At 36.7% G+C, this 19,206-nt stretch overlaps 2 long non-coding RNA genes across 3 annotated transcripts; both read left to right on the top strand.

Moving 5' to 3' along the window:
* The first annotated feature begins 6,981 nt into the window (after positions 1-6,981).
* LOC135778245 (uncharacterized) lies at positions 6,982-10,024 on the top strand. 2 transcript variants are annotated; one of them, XR_012335285.1, is made up of 5 exons: positions 6,982-7,289; positions 8,812-8,868; positions 9,008-9,071; positions 9,358-9,419; positions 9,579-10,024. It is a non-coding gene; the product is annotated as an uncharacterized lncRNA (long non-coding RNA). The 2 variants fall into 2 exon arrangements; XR_010544474.2 differs by lacking the exon at positions 6,982-7,289 and having other exon boundaries at positions 8,543-8,868; positions 9,579-10,018.
* A 4,177-nt stretch (positions 10,025-14,201) lies between these two features.
* LOC135778383 (uncharacterized) lies at positions 14,202-18,408 on the top strand. Its single transcript, XR_010544564.2, has 6 exons — positions 14,202-14,416; positions 15,198-15,225; positions 16,061-16,168; positions 16,314-16,481; positions 16,664-16,759; positions 17,831-18,408. It is a non-coding gene; the product is annotated as an uncharacterized lncRNA (long non-coding RNA).
* Positions 18,409-19,206: the final 798 nt, after the last annotated feature.

Here is a 19,206-nt window from a genome sequence, read left to right on the forward strand (position 1 = left end):
TATGTTCCAGTCTATGTTATATTATTAAAAGTATTTTCATTTATTACCTTCGTCCTCTGGATGACTATGTGATGGAATTTATGGACAATGCCCATCAGGTGAGCTGGAGGGATTCAGCCCTTGACTGCTTTCGTTTGGGACTGGATCATGACCTTAAAATTATGGTTTCGCCCGATCTATGTGAAATGTCCTGTCCTGCCGACTTCTCCTTGGCCTCCTATCCTGCCCGCGCCTCCATGGCCACCCGAACTGCCCGCACCTCCGTGGCCACTGGTGCGGGCAGTACCTTGTTGACCCTGTCTACATGGACCATCCTGGAGGTTTTCCGTCCAGTCCCAGCGTCCAGGATAAAGGTAGTACTTTGTTCCTTTTCCAGGCGCGAGGACGCCCCTTTTGGGAGGGGGAGTACTGTCACGACTCTGGACTTCATTTCCCATGATCCTTCACTCTCCTCACCTGATTTTCATTTTCATCTGCACACCTGCCAGCATATGGACTCCTTGATTCCTTTATGATCCCAACTGCCAACAGATCCTTTGTGTCTCCTGACATCCTAAATGTCTGCTGGTGCATGATATCTGGAGCTCTCTCTGAATGACTTGTCATCTCTCAGGTGAATACAATGTTCAACACTGCGAACCAGTCCCACATCCCATTCATGTGTGGAAAACACATCTCCACGAACTGACAGTTTCTGCCTTAACCTCTTCTCCTGCACTTGAGGAATCTCAGCATCACCAAACTTAAACATTTGGGGGTCTATAACACTGGAGTTGTGACATCCAGAAGTAGCAAGGAGCATGTCAGTAGGATAGACGTTGGCAATTATTGTACAAAGCTTGACATGTGCAGCCATTTAGTTTTTTTCCACAGTGGAAGCTGGCCCAACAAGACCTTTGGGAAGACCGCTGGACTCATAAACCTCAGTTTGGCTTTTTCTCTAAAAACATACTTGATCTGAATTCCTCTTAGGATCACCAGATTCATCATACTTTCCACTCCTTGCCTTTCGTATGGATCGAATCAGCTTCTGAATGACTTGTTCAGAGTTTGGTGCAGCTTGGCATTTCATGGCTATATGGCCGTCCTCACCACAGCGGTAACAGAAGTAATCATCTTTAGTTCTGGAGGGCTTAACTCCAGAAGCAGAGACAGCTTGAGACTGAAAATATCTGGACCTTGGCAGTGGTTGAGTTTGACTGACTCTCAAACCAGCCAACTGCTATTGCAGCTGTTGAACTTGTCTTCTCAATGCTTGTTTCCATTCTGACGCATTGACCTAAACTTAAAGTAAAAGTCCTTGCCTAACTCAGATGATCCAAACGTGCTCTCTATGGCCTCCTAAATACTGCATGGCACTCGCCTCCGGAGTTGAGAAACGGACAGCTCGGATTATTTCCATAGCAGGTCCTTTGACAAACTCAATAATTCTGCGCAATTTTTCCTTTTCTGAACATTCCCACTCAGTTTTCATTAGACGTGCCTGTTCCATCCAGTTATCCACACTCTTTTCTCCCATGGGTGTTGGCACGGTAGCAGAAAAGGTACTTAGTCGCCGGTATGCATTGCTATCTCCAGAGTGCAGATCTCACCTACTGCACGAATAATAGATTCGGGGAAACGCTCAGCTGCGCTGGCTGAGTAAACAGAGCTTGCACATCTGCCAACAATTTTTCCTCTCCTATCAAGAATTCAGTAAGCTTTTCAGTGAAACCCCCAGGATTTGTTTCAGATGAAGTGTCTTTAACCAACATGATCTCACAAAGTTCCGTGGGATAGTCACAGAATTTTGTGCTCATTTTTCCGTGGCATTCTCACGGATCTCCGCATTTTTCCGTGGCCCTGCTACGGACTGTCTTTTTCCGTGGCATTCTCACGGATTGGTTACTCAACTGCTTTTTCCTATTTTCAAACCATTTTCGCTTCGGTTTAGGGTTAGATTTGGTGTTTGCGTTAGTATGTCACTTTAACTATTGGTTTATACTATTATATTTTCTAAACTTTAAACAATTGTCGCCTGGCATTGGGGTTAGAGTTGGGTTTGGGTAGGGATGTCATTTCATGTAAATCTAACCCTAAACCGAAGCAAAAATGGTAAGAAAATAGGACAAAACAGTTGAGTAACCAATCCGTGAGAATGCCACGGAAAAAGACAGTCCGTAGCAGGGCCATGGAAAAATGCGGAGATCCGTGAGAATGCCACGGAAAAATTAGCTCAAAATTCCGTGATGCCACAGAAATTCGTGAGATCAGGTTGCTTTAACGGGGGCTACCACGACTGTCCATGGCTCACTTGTTTCATCAGGTGCCAGTTAAGGCGGCGTGCGCTTAGCATCAACAATTTGTTTGCACTCACACAACACCAGCATGGCATTCAAGGCAGGTACTTCTCGTGTGTCTCTTACGTGCACTTTCCCTAGGTTTTTACAATATGCATGACATTTTCAATAACTGTTACTTTAGAATTCTCAGGCACGTTAACCAACATTAGAGCATGCTTCTCTTGAATGCCCACCTCAAAACACCAGGTAAGTAATTCAGCTAGTAAGGAAGGGTGTTTTCCTAGAGACATCTTGAGTGTTTGTTCAACCACTGAATGCTTACCATAGATTAGGGAGTTATTTGAATTTTACTGGGTCTTCTTGACATTCAGGGAGTCTGCTGAATCAGAGAGGAATGAATCTCGGACGAGCCCCCACTTTGTGCAGTGCCCCCTACTCTATTTAATGTATCAGTGATTCTTGGGAATTTGGATAAAACCGGTTTAAATTTTGAAAAAAAAGTTAGTTAAATTACAAAATATGAAGGTTTATCATTATAGACCAAGGTCTTGGCTGTTCAGCAATTTACTGGTGCAACCTCCCCTGTTCGTTTTTTTTGTTGTTGATAAAATAGGCATTTTTCCAGTTATTACTCATACAACATTTACTTTAAGCCTAAAAAGAAGAAGTAATGATTTTTATATTTAATAAACATATTTTTGTATTAATAGAGACTATTAATTTAATAACTCAACAGCACTGAAGAAACATATTGTAAGCATATTCATTTAAAACAAATAAAACACTAATCTGACGGTGGTGACATTGGCCTCATTATTCCAAAATGTATACCACTCAAGTCAATGGCTTCTTACTTAAACTTTATGTAAATATTTGGTCCAAAAAATAACAATCCTGAGCACTGTGATGAACAAATATCAAATCATAACTTCCTAAAATACATAAAACCTGACAGAAAAGACAGAAAACCTGACGGTGGTGACATCTGACGGTGGTGACAAAAACCTAATATAGATAAAAAAAAATAGATGAGTTGTTCACATTAGCCATCTTGTTTCCCCTCTGTTGCTAGCTACTTCAGACCTCTTCTTAAAAATGATACATTTATTTCATTATCTAATCTAATATTTTTTTTACAAAAATGACGGTGTTGACATGTTATGGTTGTCACAGTAGCAGTGTCCAAAATTATGAACAAGTTTAAGAGAAAATAGCAAACATACAGGAGCTTGAGTGATCTTGAAGAATGCAGTAGAGCTGAAGGTTTGAAAATGGGTTCCTCAGGAATGCAGTTGACCCTGTAGTTGTCTGATTTGATTGCTTTTTATAAATATCTGACGGTGGTGACGAATATGTGGGACACATTTTGAGTAATCACAAAATAATAGTAAATACTGTTCAAAACTCACTGTTTGTAGTTTTTAATACATATTACAATGTACCCTTTCATGTGGTAAATCTATTATTCAATTCAATTATTACTTTTGGCTTTTTTAATCAAGTTGAAATGATTATCTCTTAACCGAGGACAGCTGCTTTTGTAGGCAATGGGCCAGCATATAATCATTAAATTAATAAAAAATAAAAATAAACCTATAAAAGAACCTTACATATGTGCGAAGGACCCCCTGATTATAACTTTGATTCTTTTTCTTCATGAAAATGTTATTGATTTCCAACAGAATTAGCACTTTTCTTAGTGGGACATGTTTTTGCCAAAGTTTCAAGAATCTGTGGTATATTACTCAAATTTCTTTAGAGTGAGCAACGGGTTAAATTTGTTTGTCTCTAAACTAAAAATAAAAAATTCTGTTCTGATAAAACTAAAGCAGCTTTTGGTAACACAAATAACCCAAACAGTTTGAAGGAAATATTTATGGGGATTTATTTTAACAAAATAAATGAAAAATATGAATATGAATGAAATAAAACATATAGGGGTGGTTTCCCGGCCAGGGATTAGACTAGTCCTAGACTAAAATAAATTTAAGAGCTGTCCAAACTGAAAACAACTTGCACTGACATATCTTAAAATACATCAGTGCCCTTAGTTTTGCTTTAAAATGCACACAGGTAATGTTTTTAGTAAGGAATGTTTGTTTAAACTAGTTATATTTCCTAATTAAACTAAGGCCTAGTCCTGGCTTAAACTAATCCCTGTATGGGAAACCACCCCATATTCATACTTGGAGAATATACTTTTTTAGCAAAATAAAATTCCCCAAAATGTAGCCCACACCCCGTTTAAGTGTAACCAATAAACCTGAGTTACACGGGTATACTTAAATAACCCTCCTCATAGTTTTGAACTGTTAAATCACTGTAACAGTACCCAGCACATATCACAGAGTGACACACTACAGCAAATAGAAGAACTGCAAAATCCCAAATAACACTTTTACAATACACAATGGTAAGAAAAATCCCACAAGGTAAAAGTGCAAAATGGTATACTCAAACACAAGTGGACCCCTTTAGTTTAGTTATTCCCCAGTCCAACACGGGATATAATTTTCACAGTCTTTTCACAGTATATTAGTAAAAAGATAGCAACAGTTCAGTGCATAACCACCAAATAAACAATATACAGAATGGGCCGAAGCAGGCCTGCATCGTTGCTAGAGATCGTAGAGTCCTTTGAAACTTTAAAATGGCCGCTTTACTCAGGTGAGCAAATAAACAAACGGGATGGCAAATCAGTCTTAACAGCCATGTAGATAGTTAGAAATAATACTAAACATATCCATACTCCAAAATGAAAAGCATGAGCTGTATCATGTAGATGTATCAATGTCCTGAACTTTTGCAACAACAAAACAAAATTAAAACATTAACTCAGATGTTGAGTCAAATATTACTTTGTGTACTCACAGAAGAAACTTAACACAAAAACAACACTTTCTTACATATCGCAAGCTATTCACTCAGTCCCGAAACTCTCCTCTGTTTGAGTCTCGTCTCTTTCTTCACCCTCTCATTATCACCCAATAGTATTCCAAGAACCAACATAGAAGGAAGGTTTTAGCCATTATACATCCAATCACATAGCAAATAGCAAACTTGGTTACATACATCTCGTGTTTTACAGGTACATTTCTATCAAACATTACGTAGAATGATGTAACGAACATTGCACATAATAAAATAAAAATACTGAAGTTAATTACACCTTTTATCTCTGAATTAGAGGTTATTACAAGATGTTGGTACAGATGATGAATAAACAGACCAAAAATATATAAAAAATATTTTTACCCAGCTGCTCTGGACTAAAGCTATAGGGCATTATATTAGAACATTGTTACCCTATTTAAATCCCACACATTTGGTTTGGTGTACTCATGGCTGTTGAAGTGAAAGTGAACACCATGGTGTGATGGAAAGAGCTATCAGAGGCCTTCAGAAAGAAGATTGTAGAATCATATGAGTCTGGAAAGTGATTTAAATATATCTCAAAAGATTTTAAAATCCGTCTGTCCGGAAAATAGGCTACAAGTGGAACACATTCAAAACAACTGTCAACATGCCCTGGTCTGGCCGTCCAAGCAATTCACCAAATCCCTAAAATGTCATCACAGGACCTACAGCAGGCTCTTGCTGCTGTTGATGTGAAAGTGCATGCCTCTACAATCAGAAAGAGACTACACCAGTTTAACTTTCATAGGAGGAGTGCAAGGAGGAAACATGAAAAACAAGAAAAAAAAAAGGCCAGACTGGTGTTTGCCAGAGAGAATGTAGACAAAGACCAGGACTTCTAGAATAATGTTCTTTGGACAGATGAGTCTAAAATTGAATTATTTGGACATCGCAACAGAGGTAAACCAAACACAGCATTCCAGGAAAGGAACCTCATACCAACTGTGAAACATGGAGGTGGAATTATCCTGGTTTAGGGGTGCTTCGATGCAGCAGGGCCTGGCCAACTCAGCATCATAGAATCCACCATGAATTCTACTGTGTATAGGGCTTGAGGAACATGTGAGACCATTCATAAAAAAAATAAAGCTGAAGTGGAACTGGACCCTGCAACAGGACAATAACCAAAAACATATCATTGAATCCACCAAGAACTGCCAAAAAACTAAGAAATGGATTTGCGGACATATTTGTTGAAATCTTTTGTTTAATGAGCAAAATGAGGTTATTTTTTTGTTGTTTACCGAGATAACTCAGTTTTTTTAATTTTTCAGAAATCTCGTTTTTTGGTTGTGCATTCCATTTAATGTCAATTCAACTGCAGTTGGTTTGTTTTGATTTAACCTTTACACTTAAAAAATACAGCTAACTAGCACCATAAAACAAAATAATAACATGATAACATAATAATAAACATGTTTTGAAAAAAATGTTAAAAAACTGATTTTTCTCTTTAGCTGTTAACTTACTGTAGATTGTACATTTATGTTATTTACTGGCAACAGTTTGTTCAAAGTGAAATGAACATGAAACATTTTCAGTCTTTATCTTCTACAGTAAGTTACTGGCAACCAGCTGCATAATTACAGCTAATTTTTTACAGTGTATTTACACATTGGGTTAATTTTACTTCATAAATGGGTTAATATATTTTTTTATTTAATCTTAAATAATTAATTGTATTTATTTTATGTTGTTACTTTATTGCAGATGTCAAATACACCATATTAAAAACATGGCAACATGCTATCCCCAGGAACAACAAGGTGTCCATATGATGTGAATACTGCACTGTTAGATGTCGCTGTAGATTTAGCAGTACATTACTGTAAAAATCCACAGTACTATACTGTATGTATACATTACAGTACAGTACTGCAGTTCATAATGCATTCTGGGTAAATTTGTTTGAGCGGGAAAATTTTACAGTATATTTTGGTCTTGATGTAACCTTGCTGTAGCCATTGCTGTAATGTGCCAGGTGTACTTGCAATAATCAGAGAAAGTGCGCCAGAGTCAAATCACACAGAGGGAGAGAGAGCACAACTCCTGGCTGCAGCTGAAGGAGGACGATTGATTTCTGGCAGTTCGGTAAGTTTGAAATATTTCTGTTTCATGAAAACTTAATTTTTAGTTTAAGAATGTTGTCAATAGTTTGTCACAATATTGTTTTAAACGTGCAATGAGAGAAAAAAACGGTCGCCAACAAAGTTTCAATCTCCCTCAGAAAGTAAGCTAACGTTACACATAGATGTCTACCGCTGCTTTAACTCGCTTTACACCTTTTTTTAATGAATATAGGGTTGTTTTAACTAAATTATGAGGGTTTTGGTGAGTTTATATTGTGATGAAAGTGTGGTGACAATGAAACTATTTTTAACGAAATGGACAAAGACAACCCGCCAGCGCGGTCTTGCGGTCCCAGCATAATGGTCGTTTATCTCGGCGTTTCATCCGTTCAGTTAGCGTCAGAGAAAAGTATTAAGTTCGACTGTTTGGTAAGGCTGTGGTTGTAAACAGACAGGACTTGACACGCCGTACACAGCATACCGAACTCCTCCACAGAAGTGAAAACAAGAAACCTCATATTTAACTGGATACATGCATCGAACTCATCGCAGCTTTAACTTCGACCAAATATCATTCAGACCATCTTAATATCAGATGAACGAAAGGGATTGCCGCGCGTATTGTTGTTGTTATTATATTACGGTATATCCGCAAAAGCAGAGAATATCTTCTCTTAAGCGTTTTACACTCCCAGTAAGTTGTCCAATACATTTTTATGGCATATTGTTTCCACCACTTCAGATGCATTACATGCAGTATATATAAGTTTCCAAAACACATCAAATCAATGCACGAAAAGAGAATGGGCTCCGCATTTACGTACCTTTGTCTTCTCGTCTCTGTCATCTGATCCTTCATCTCTGGATGTAAAATAGTCCATTATAACATCGTGTAGGAAACTGGCATCACCAGGATTGCTCAGATTTAGGCGATCATGTTTATCTTTAAAGTGAGCAGCTAGCTACTAACTTGTTAAAAAACTTTGCGTGAAATAGCGTGTTACACCGCAGCCGGTCCGGGTAAAACATTAAAGGGACAGTCTTTTTACCTTGTCACTATAAATCGCTATTTTCTGCACTAAACGAGACATTTTCAGAGATTTTCTGTAGACAAGATGTTATAATTAAAAAAAGACTTATTTAGATATTTAGATATAATAATATATAATATAACAACTAATATATATATATATATATATATATATATATATATATATATATATATATATATATATATATTTGTTTTACAACTGACTAAACACTTACAGTAATGTTTTATTTGTTAGCATAGCATGATATTAGATTTAAACACTTAATACATTTTTAAATCAATCACTTTGTCTCTGCACAATGAACATTATCAAATATTATTAATGTTGTAAAATATATTGTTCATTGTTAGTTCATATTAGCTAAGGCATTACCAAATGTTAAGGAATAAACTCTTATAGTAAAGTGTTACTAAATTTTCTTTTACCATTTCCTTCACAATGTCTATTTATTTCTATGGCTAACAGATTTTGTAACATTTGTCTTTTTTACAGTCTTACCATTGCTTGTAAACTGGATTGGGTAAGATGGATCATCTTTAAAGGCACCAGGCAAGTACATGATGTACAGTTACAAGTCATGTATTTTTTCGACTGCAATATTAAATGCTTTCACGTCACATGCAAAATTACACAGGAATGTGGCTGACTTTTTATTTGTAGTTTACATGAGTGTCATTGCACTTTTCAGGAGTTAAGGCAGATGTGGAGGCACAACGGGTGATACCAGACACACACCAAGCACATTATGTTCGGTAAGTTTGCACTTTACCACTACAGTTTCTTTAAATACCCATGTATACACTCATTCACTCATTCACACACAACACTGTAACACGACCATACACAACATGTACACAATTTTCTTAGTTTGCCATGTAGAAATATACAAACAGAAATATTCAGACTTTGGTTATAAGAAATTTAATTTAATAATTGTATTTATTTAGCAGAGGTGTCCCTGGACTTTATTGACAAAAGATTTTGTTTTCAGAATAAAAAGTTGTGTCCAAATCAGTAACAATTGTACTTTCTGTTCAGGACATTCAATCATGACAGGATCCAGGTGGATGCTGTCCATTGATGAAAGAGTTTGTTCAGCGGTAAGTGAATCTTCTGTATTTTAGTGAAATTAGGTGTGGAACAGTAGAATAAGAGCAAAAGGTTTCAGAATAGGAGTAAATTCAAGGCTGAGTTTAATTTTTTAAGAATCTTTTTCTATCTTATATTTGTTGACTTAATGTTTATGATATTTCTAACAGGTTTCTGGATAGAATTAATTCCAAAGATGGGAAAAAGTGCACATCCAGACAAGGAGCAAGCAAAAAGACAAGGAACTTGGTGCAGAGAAAAGCTGTGGCCATTAACCCCCATGTGAACAGCTTCATGCAGTCCCTGATTGAGTTCGAATGGACGACTTCAAAGTAAAGGCCACTGTGGTCTGTCTGCCACAGTTTAATGCATTTATTTTTAGTGTTAAATGAAATTTAAGTAGAATATTTAAAACTATGGGCCAGTGTTCTTTTTACCACAGTGAAATGTTACCTTTTAGTCGATGATGGACTTTAAACTGAAAACTTCAAACTATGGAACAGTGTTCTATTTGCCAGAGTTAAATATGTTACAGCAGGGGTCTCCAAACTTGTTTATACTTGTTGATTTTATTTTATGTTACTTGATTATATGTTTATTATTGTTTAAAATCTTGTTTTAAATATGTTTGTTTCAATTAAATGTTTTTTTTAATAAAATTTTGATACATACATTGCTTGGATTGCCTTTTAATTCATTATGTTTTAATTTAGCATTTTTACCATATTAATAACTATAGATTTAAACCTAAATCTCTAGCTATTTTATATAATATTATTGTATTAACTGCAATAAGTAATAAATAGTATTTATGGGTCAATATAGACATTACAGTAAATTACTGTAAAAATAGACTACTGTAATAAAATATTGTAAAATTACAGTACAGTACTGCTTTGTAACTATACAGTACTAGTTTGTGTACTGTAAAATGGTATTACAGTACAGTACTGTAAAACCAAAATACAGTAACTTACTGGCAACCGTGCTGCCAGTACCGTACTGTAAAAATACAGGGAAATCGTTAACAGTGTGTATCTCAGTTTTAGCTTACTGATACACTTAGGCTGGCGTAGGATTGAATGAAACTCGTACGTAAAGATATCGCTCTTAATACTCCTCTCCAAACAAACTGCAGCATGTTCGGAAGCAACCGTTATTGACATTAAAATGCTGCACGACACTATAATTGATCTCAATTAGGCGATTTTCACTCGAGTAGGCTCTCTCTCTTAGCCAGGCAATGTTTTTGTCTTGTGTGTGTGTGTTGAGAAGTGGGAAACACATAACTGATGATGATTGGTGTGTGTCTTAGAGGGGGTGGGACAACCACAAAGCTGATGATAATTGGCTTAATTTCCATCGTTAGAAAACCAGAAGCAGAGTTCATACACAAGCACGCACAGTCAGTCTGAGCAGTCTAAAAAAGTCAGAGCAGTGTTGCCAACCTGGTGACTTTGTCGCTAGATTTAGCAACTTTCTAGACAGCGACTATATTTAAAAAAGTGACTAGGACAAATTTAGGGATTTTTTCTGGCTGTTTGGAGACTGACGCACGTGTCGTTCTCTCTACTCAATGAGCAGCGGGTGATATTCTAAGAATGCCAAGAGCATTAAATATGCCTGAAATAAAAGAAAAGTTTGATGCAACAGCGTTCCAGATATCAAAAATCTGTTCACAATTTAGCATGTAAAATGTCTTGGCATCTTATTAGCCAAGTCTGGTCTCAATCGCATGAATCCCCTAGGAGGAGAATTTAAAAGTTAACTGCATACAACAGTTGGTGGCGCTATGCTCGAGATTCACAATAGGCACATTGATGCAATCAGAATCCTTGGCCAAACATACACCCCGCCTCACAATAAAAAAAGTTTTGCCTTAGATATAAGACGCTTCCTTTTTCATTACAGGGGGTGGGACAGAACCCTCCTGCAATACCCATGTTCTGGCCTTTGCCCGGTCCTAATGACCAACAACTCTGAAGCTGTACCAAATTTCAAGAGGTTTTGAGCATGGGCGCTGCAAACTCTTTATTTTTCAATCACTCCGCAAAGAGACTTAGATAACTCTGTTGATTTTGGACATACATATATGATTTAAACATCATTTAAAACGTTAAAGTGTCTAGTTTTTTTTTGTCCACTCCCAATAAAAACAGAATGTTAAGCTTTTCGCAAAATTAAGATAATAAACATGATGCGCGTTTTGTTCTCTCTCCCTCAGTGAAGTCCTTTCAGAAACGCGTCAGTAAAATTAACTGTAACTTAATGAATACTTGTCATAGAAACAAAAGATACATGTCTACATAATGCTTGGAATGTCTGCTTTTAAATGTTGTTAGTGAAATCGAAAACAAATATTGTAATTCGTTGTTAACTGTATTAGAAGAGGGAGATGTACCGTCTTTCTCCTGTTACTGCATTATCTATAATGAGCCACGCCCCGCTCCATTGAAGAGAAGAGCAGAGATCATCCATAATCATTAGTCAACCCCACAGTCAATGGACACTCCGTCTCTGCAGCCATTCAGTGCTGTGTTGAGTTTTAATCCGAGTGCAAACATCACATCTACTTGTTTACTCTCGCTTGTAAATAAAATTTATCTCCAGATGCTAATGTTTTCTTTGTGCTTCCGTCAGACGCGATCAACGGCCAAACGCACACACAAACACACAATGCCTCGTATTTGACGCACTTTGTATTAAGACGCATCTAAATACATCTAAAACCTTGTTTATTCGCGTATATCTCTGCACAGTAAGTTTATTTAATGCAGGATTACGCATGGGAAGGCATTTCTTTTGTGTTGCTTTCACAAACAAACACGTAACAATAATGGCGTTTTCTTACATTCCTGCCTAAAGGCTTATTATGCAGCTCATTATGCAAGTGTTTTGTTCTTCAGCTGTCCATCACAGATTATTCAAGAGCTTCCATCCTCCTTGATATTCCCTTCCTAACCAAAATGTGACTTTGAAATTGTAAATCAATATATTGTTTTATTTGAATGAGTAAGCAGAATGATTTTCACATCATTTTAAAGAAAAAACTCTAGACTACCAGATTCTGTTTTGAAAAGTCTTGGGAAAACATGTTTAGTATGGGTTTTGTGGACTTATATCAGTCACTTAGAAATTTTGCTTTTTCAAAAACCATGCATAAACATTTTTCTTCTAAACAAACATGTACATACATGTTAATCATATAATGGAGTAGCCCAGTTTGTGCTGAATGCCAGTGCAGGTCAAAACTTCTCCAGGGCCCTAAAAACCCCTTAGACCCCAGAGGGTTAAATATGGCTGGAAATAAAAGTAAAGTTTGGCGCAGTGCCATGGCAATAGCCTTCGAGATATCAAAAATCCCTTCCCAATTTAACATGTCTAATGTCTCTACATCATGTTGACCACTTTTGGTGTCAATCGCATGGATCCCCTAGGAGGAGTATTTAAAACTTCACTGCATGCAACTCTCAGCCTTAAATATGCCTGAAAATGAAAGTAAAGTTTGATGCGTTGCCATGGGAACCGCATTCGAGATATCAAAAATCTGTTCGCAATTTAGTAAGTACAGTGTCTCGGCATCATGTTAACTAAGTCTGGTGACAATTGCAGAATACAGAGGTTAAGATTAACCATACTAGTGAGCGTAGTAAAAATGTAACCTATGTAAGAGGGTGCTAAGTTAGGCCAATTTCAGCAGACTCCCCAGGGGTTGAAAAAACTTCCTAGGAGAAAAACACTGTGGGCAAAAAGTCCTAGGAGGGGAAAAACCCCTTGGGAAAGAGACAGACATAGCTAATTCTATAGAGGATATATGATATAATAGGTACAATTTTAAACAATTTTATGGGGGTTAAAACATAATACACATGTATATATACACGTATATGTAGATTAGATGGGGGTAACTGGTGGTAATTGGTCTGACAACAGCTGGGCATCAAGTTGAAGGAAGGCCAGTAGATCAGTGCCGTGATAACCTCCACGGCAGCCGGAGCTGGGTCTGTTAGTCTCGTTGTCATCGGGGATGAGGACGAGACAGGGAAAGAGAAACAAAATCCTATTAGCATAGGGGGCGTTCACATGTAATGCAAGTGTCACACAATATTGTGGTTTAATATCCGCTCAGGTTCCAGACAGGCTAACTATAGCGGCATAGATGTATAACCCAGACAAGTTATTTGAATGCTGTTTTCCGGACACACTAACTATTGCAGGATAAGTAAATTTACTAGACAAATTATGTGAATGCTTTGTTAAAGAGAAAGTCTTTAGTTTAGACTTAAATTGATCGACTGTGTCAGATTCTCGAACGTTATTTGGCAAATCATTCCAGAGCTTAGAGGCTAAGTAGGAAAAGGATCGACCACCTATAGATACTTTTGATACTCTACACTGTAAACCCAAATGCTCAAAATAATTAAATTGATTGAGTAGTATAAACTTAATTTTCTAAAAAAGTTCTACTAACTCAAATGTTTTGCGTTTCTGAGACTTTTTTTAAATTGTGAGTAAATTAAACTCAATATTTTTAATTTACTGAAACTATTTGCAGATTAAGTTGATTTTCACTTAAGAGTATAATTTCAATGTACTTATTTTTGTTGTTTCAACTGTCAAGCGTCTGACATCAGTAATGTGTGCGTGCGTGTGTCAGTGTCATTAAATGATATAAATTTTAAAATGGTTAACATTTAAAATATACACACACATTCACTTCAAATTAGGGTCTCAGAATTGTAATTTCATTGACCATGCCAGTGGGTTCAAAATTAGATGTTTATTTGAATTTATCACAGATAACATTAATGTACGTTTGAAAAAAGTTTAATTTTGAATTAGGTTAGGTCCATCATTTTATTGGCTTACGACACTCACGTGGTCCAAGATCAGCGCGTGCGTGAGAACCGGAACGCGCAACGTGGGAATGACGTTGCCGGCTTGGCGCCACAATTGACTGCATTCGAACTTCAAGCTGTCGGCAGTAATCAGCACCATCGGTTTCACGGTAAGTGTTAAATGTGTTTTTTCTAATGAACAGTTGATTGCGTCCCCCGCGATACAAAAAAACAGCCGTTGCCAATGTTGTCTGATGTGGACATAAAGTAAATAACCTGGAAACACCAAAGTCGCGTTGCCGTGGCGGCTGGGTTTTGGATAAACCGTCGCTTTCCTTTAGTGGGAAACACGTCAGTACTGCCCCGCGTGGTCTCGCTTTTCTCGCGTGTGTGATTAAACATTAAAGTGTAATGTGTGTGATTCGGAAGGGAGAAGCAGCATATTCAGATCAACCTATGGCGGTCAGCGTTTTTAAAACCTGTCACTGTTATCAACTGTTTGGATATATAAGCACGAACATAGTTCGTATGTAAATAAACACATGGTTACAAAGACATAAGCTGTGCATGCGCTGTGTGTGTGATAAAATATAGCCAAAATCTCAGTTCTTTATGGTGTGTGATAAAATATAGCCAAAATCTCAGTTCTTTATGGTGTGTGTTTATCATCGATGTCTTGGTTATGAAACAGAACTGACAACAAAAGCAAAAAACATATAAAGACGCAAGATGCATGTAATGATAATCACTTAATCAGACCGTAGAAATGGGTCTAAAGATTCAACTTTTGCTGCCTTCACATGTGTTCGGAAGTTCAATAATCATGTAAACTGTTGGTTAACTTATACGTTACTCAGTATTAAGTATGAGGAATTCTACTCAAACTGTTTCAAGTTCTCCTGATTTAATGGAGCTATACACTTGCTAACATGCATTTTGTTTGCCTTTCAGGTGGCTGGCTGCAAAATGATTTGGCAGTGTAAGTTGTGCTCATCTTCTTTTACTGACAGATTGCAAATATTTAAAGGGACACTTCACCCATTTGCATTAAGCTTTGTATAGTTAGAACATGTTTTTCAATGGTCGTGCATCATTTTCTCAGTTGTCACGGAGAAATACAGATTTCAGTGTTGCACTTCCTTCTTTCAATTATGTAAAAATCATCATTTTGCATCATTGAAAGCAGGAAGTCCAATATCTTTGTTGAGGGGGTGAGACCATAGATATGTATAAAGGCTAGATTTCTCGCCCGTGCTGCTGGCCAATTGAGTGGAACGTCCGCATTTTGGCGGCCATCTTACCACATTACGCTCACTCGTAGCATTGAGTTTTAACGGTATAGGTACTTTTAAATGACCATAACTTGCTTAATTTTGTACAGATTTTCAAACGGTTTGTTATAAACGTCAAAGATGTACCTATGACACTGCATGCTTATACTAAAAAAATAGAAAAAATTCATGAAAAATGTTGAAGCATCCAGAATTATTCAGAATCATTAATAATGTTTGTAAGAAACCAAACCGTTTGAAAATTGGTATAGCATTGAGCAAGTTATGGTCATTTAAAAGTACCTGCACCATTAAACTCAATGCTCAGAGTGAGCGAACTGTCTGAGGTAAGATGGCCGCCAGGTGAGGACGTTAGAGACTCTGCCGTAAGACATCTAGCCTTTATACATATCTATGGGTGAGACAACAAACACTCCTTTTCTCGGTCAAATAGGAACCAAATTTGAAATGAATGTTACATTTCAACTACAAATATGACACACTTTCATTAAAGATTTATATTTCATCCTCTTCACTTATAAGAAAGAGGATGCAGACAGCATTTGACCTGCGGCAACAGACCATAGTGAAGACATGCCCACCAGTGAAAAACCTTATGGAACTCTGGCCTGCACTCAAATAGAGTCTGAGGTAATGTGTAGTGGCACTTTTTCTTGTTATTCCTTTCCTGATAACCTATACCACATTCAGGGGCTGTTTTATGCTTTATGGGAGGGTTAGATTTACCAGATTCACATAATTAAAATAACTGTGTTGTCTTTGTTTAAAAATGTAGGTGTATTTAGACTTCCAACGAATTACAATACAGAACCTGCCCAACATATTCTGCTCTGAGCTTGACCGACATCTTCTTTCTGAAAAAAGTCATCAGTCTAGACAGACAACCAAAATTGGGAAGACATCAAATGCTTTGACTGAAATCCTAAGAATCTACGATTAACAGGTAAAGATATTGTTAAATATTTTATGGGTGTAATTCTTAATTGAAAGAGGAAGGTTGAAAAGCATTTGACAAGTTTAATGATTCAATTTTGAATGCTACATTTTCTTCACTTATTTGTCTGATTGCATCACAAGTTTAACATTTACAGTTCAGTTATGTTCCATGGTGTTTTATCATTATAGGAGGTACGTGACATACACACCAAGTGTATCACTGCTCTTCATCTCCTTCCAGTCTATCAACATGAGGACGTCTCAGGGTTCTTCAGGACCTGCACAGTGAGTGTTTTTTTTTTTTTTTTTTGGAAATATACACTACTATTATTAGAAGAACATGTTTTTCATGATTTTACATTTCCTTTGGTGTGTAAGTGTGTATTAGTACATGTTAATGATATGCAAAATGTAGAAATCCCAATGTAAACAATGACATGAGTTATTGTGTCCAACTTAAATCTCTTTTCTTGGATTACAACAAACACATGGATTGTAGGCAACAGTTTACTTCCTAAGCCTGTTGATGTGGACTCGACGGTCATTATCATAATCCCGCCCGCTTATGTTTTCATATTTAAAGAATTTACTACTGACTAAACCATGATTCAAACACAAGTTTTGAGCAGTGCAGAGTAGCGCTGGTTGTTTGTCGCTTCTACGATCACAAATGCAGGCATGGTTTTAACGTTTTAGTATCCTTACCTTACCAATCTGTTATGTTCTGCGTAACAAACAAGCGCTATTCTGAACTGCACAAAACTCGTGATTGAGTCATGGTTAAGTCTTCTTTAAATCTTTAAAAATTCTTTACAGGCTGTGAGTCAGAAACAGGCGGGATTATGATAATGACCGTCGTGTTCACGTCAACAGGCCTGGAAGTAAACTGTTGCCTACAATCCATGTGTTTGTAGTAGTCAAGAAAAGAGATTTAAGTTGGAGAGGATAACTTGCGTCATCGATTACTTAACATGTACTAATACACACTGACAACACCCCCAAAAAAATTTAAATCATGAATCGGATAATAGGTGCTCTTTAAACAAGATAAGGCATTTATCTTTATAGGTTTTGGAGCATATTATCAACTTGGATGTACTGGTAGCTTGGCTGGCTCCTTTAGAACACTGATGTGTTCCTTGTTCACACATCTTTTAAAATCACTTTCTGTCTGTTGTTCTGTAGCAATATTGTTTGTTTAACATATGTCATGACTAGATTTATGCCTTTATTTTTGCACTAAACCTGCTGTAAATAAGTGAAAATTTTTCAAAAATTAATTAATAAAAAACTATTTACCCTTGGTATTTGCCATGTGTAACCAGTTTTTGCTTTAATATCTGTTTTATTTTGCAGGACACATCTGATGAGCCAGAGCTTTAAGATGTTGTAAAGGCCCTCCTTACAGTCATCATAGATGACGACACAAGTCCAGTTCACTTCCAGCCTGAGAAAATCTGTCATCGTTGAAAGCGAGATTTGGTCAACCTCTACAGATTTACTGATGCCTTTCTGGTAATGTTTGGACTGATCTATGCACTACACCTCAGCTATCCCAGGCGACTGACAACACACTTGAATTCACTCAAATGTTACTTTGCCTTGATGATGGAAAAGTGTCATCCAAGTAACAGAGTCTCAAAAAAGACTTGATGTGTATGTAGAAATGTATCTAAAAATGTGTTTTCTTCACAATATGCACAATGTGCCTTTGTATTTCAAACGGTATTTGTGACTTGAATTGTTGTCTGTGTTGGTCTTTTAAATTGACACTGCCATTTTAAATGGAAAGGGCAAAAATTTTGTGAAACACAATGTAATTCAAACTGTTTAAGTTGTCTGTACTCAAAATATTTGAGGCAACGAGTTGCCTCAAAAAAATTAAGTTTTGAGCCATGTGATTTTGAGTTTTGTGTGTCAAAGGTTTTGAGTAATGTGTAATTAAAAAAAACTGAACAAAAATAAAAAAATTTGAGTTTACATAACTTAAAAGTGCTTCTTTGTGTACTTATTTTTTTTAGTAATGTTAACTTAATGCCATGAGTCAATGTAACTGAAAATTATTGAGTAGACTTTAATAAGAACTTTTAATTTAATTATAATCAAAAGGTTTATGTTACAAGTAATCAAAATATTTAACCTCTAAAAGAAATTGTGTTTTAAGTTCATGAACTTAAAAATTTTGAGGCAACGAGTTGCCTTAATTTTTTTGAGTTCTGCTTACTAATTTGGGTTTACAGTGTAGGGATAATTAAGTAACCAGAATTTTGCGACCGCAGTGTATGTGACGGATTGTATTCTGATAGTAATTCTCTAAGATACGAAGGTGCTAGGCCATTTAAGGCTTTAAAGGTAATTAGCAATATTTTAACAACTATGCAATATTTAAGTTGTAACCAGTGTAAAGATGCCAAAATTGGGCTTATGTGGTCTTACTTCTTAGATTGAGTAAGCACTCTTGCGGCAGCATTTTGAAGAAGCTGAAACTTATTTACCTGATTTGCGTGACATCCCCTGAGTAACGAGTTACAAAAATGTTATCTTGAGGTCATAAAAGCGTGGATAAACTTCTCTGCATCTGATGCAGAAAGCACATGGCGTATTTTCGAGATATTTCTAAGATGGAAGAATGCTATGCAGCATACATTGAAGATATGACAATCGAAGGATAGATTGCTGTTGAACATCACACCTAGGTTCTTGACTGTGGAAGACGGCACCACAGTGCAGCC

The sequence above is a fragment of the Paramisgurnus dabryanus genome, chromosome 17 (genome assembly GCF_030506205.2).
Source record: "Paramisgurnus dabryanus chromosome 17, PD_genome_1.1, whole genome shotgun sequence".
In the NCBI taxonomy this organism is placed as follows: domain Eukaryota; kingdom Metazoa; phylum Chordata; class Actinopteri; order Cypriniformes; family Cobitidae; genus Paramisgurnus; species Paramisgurnus dabryanus.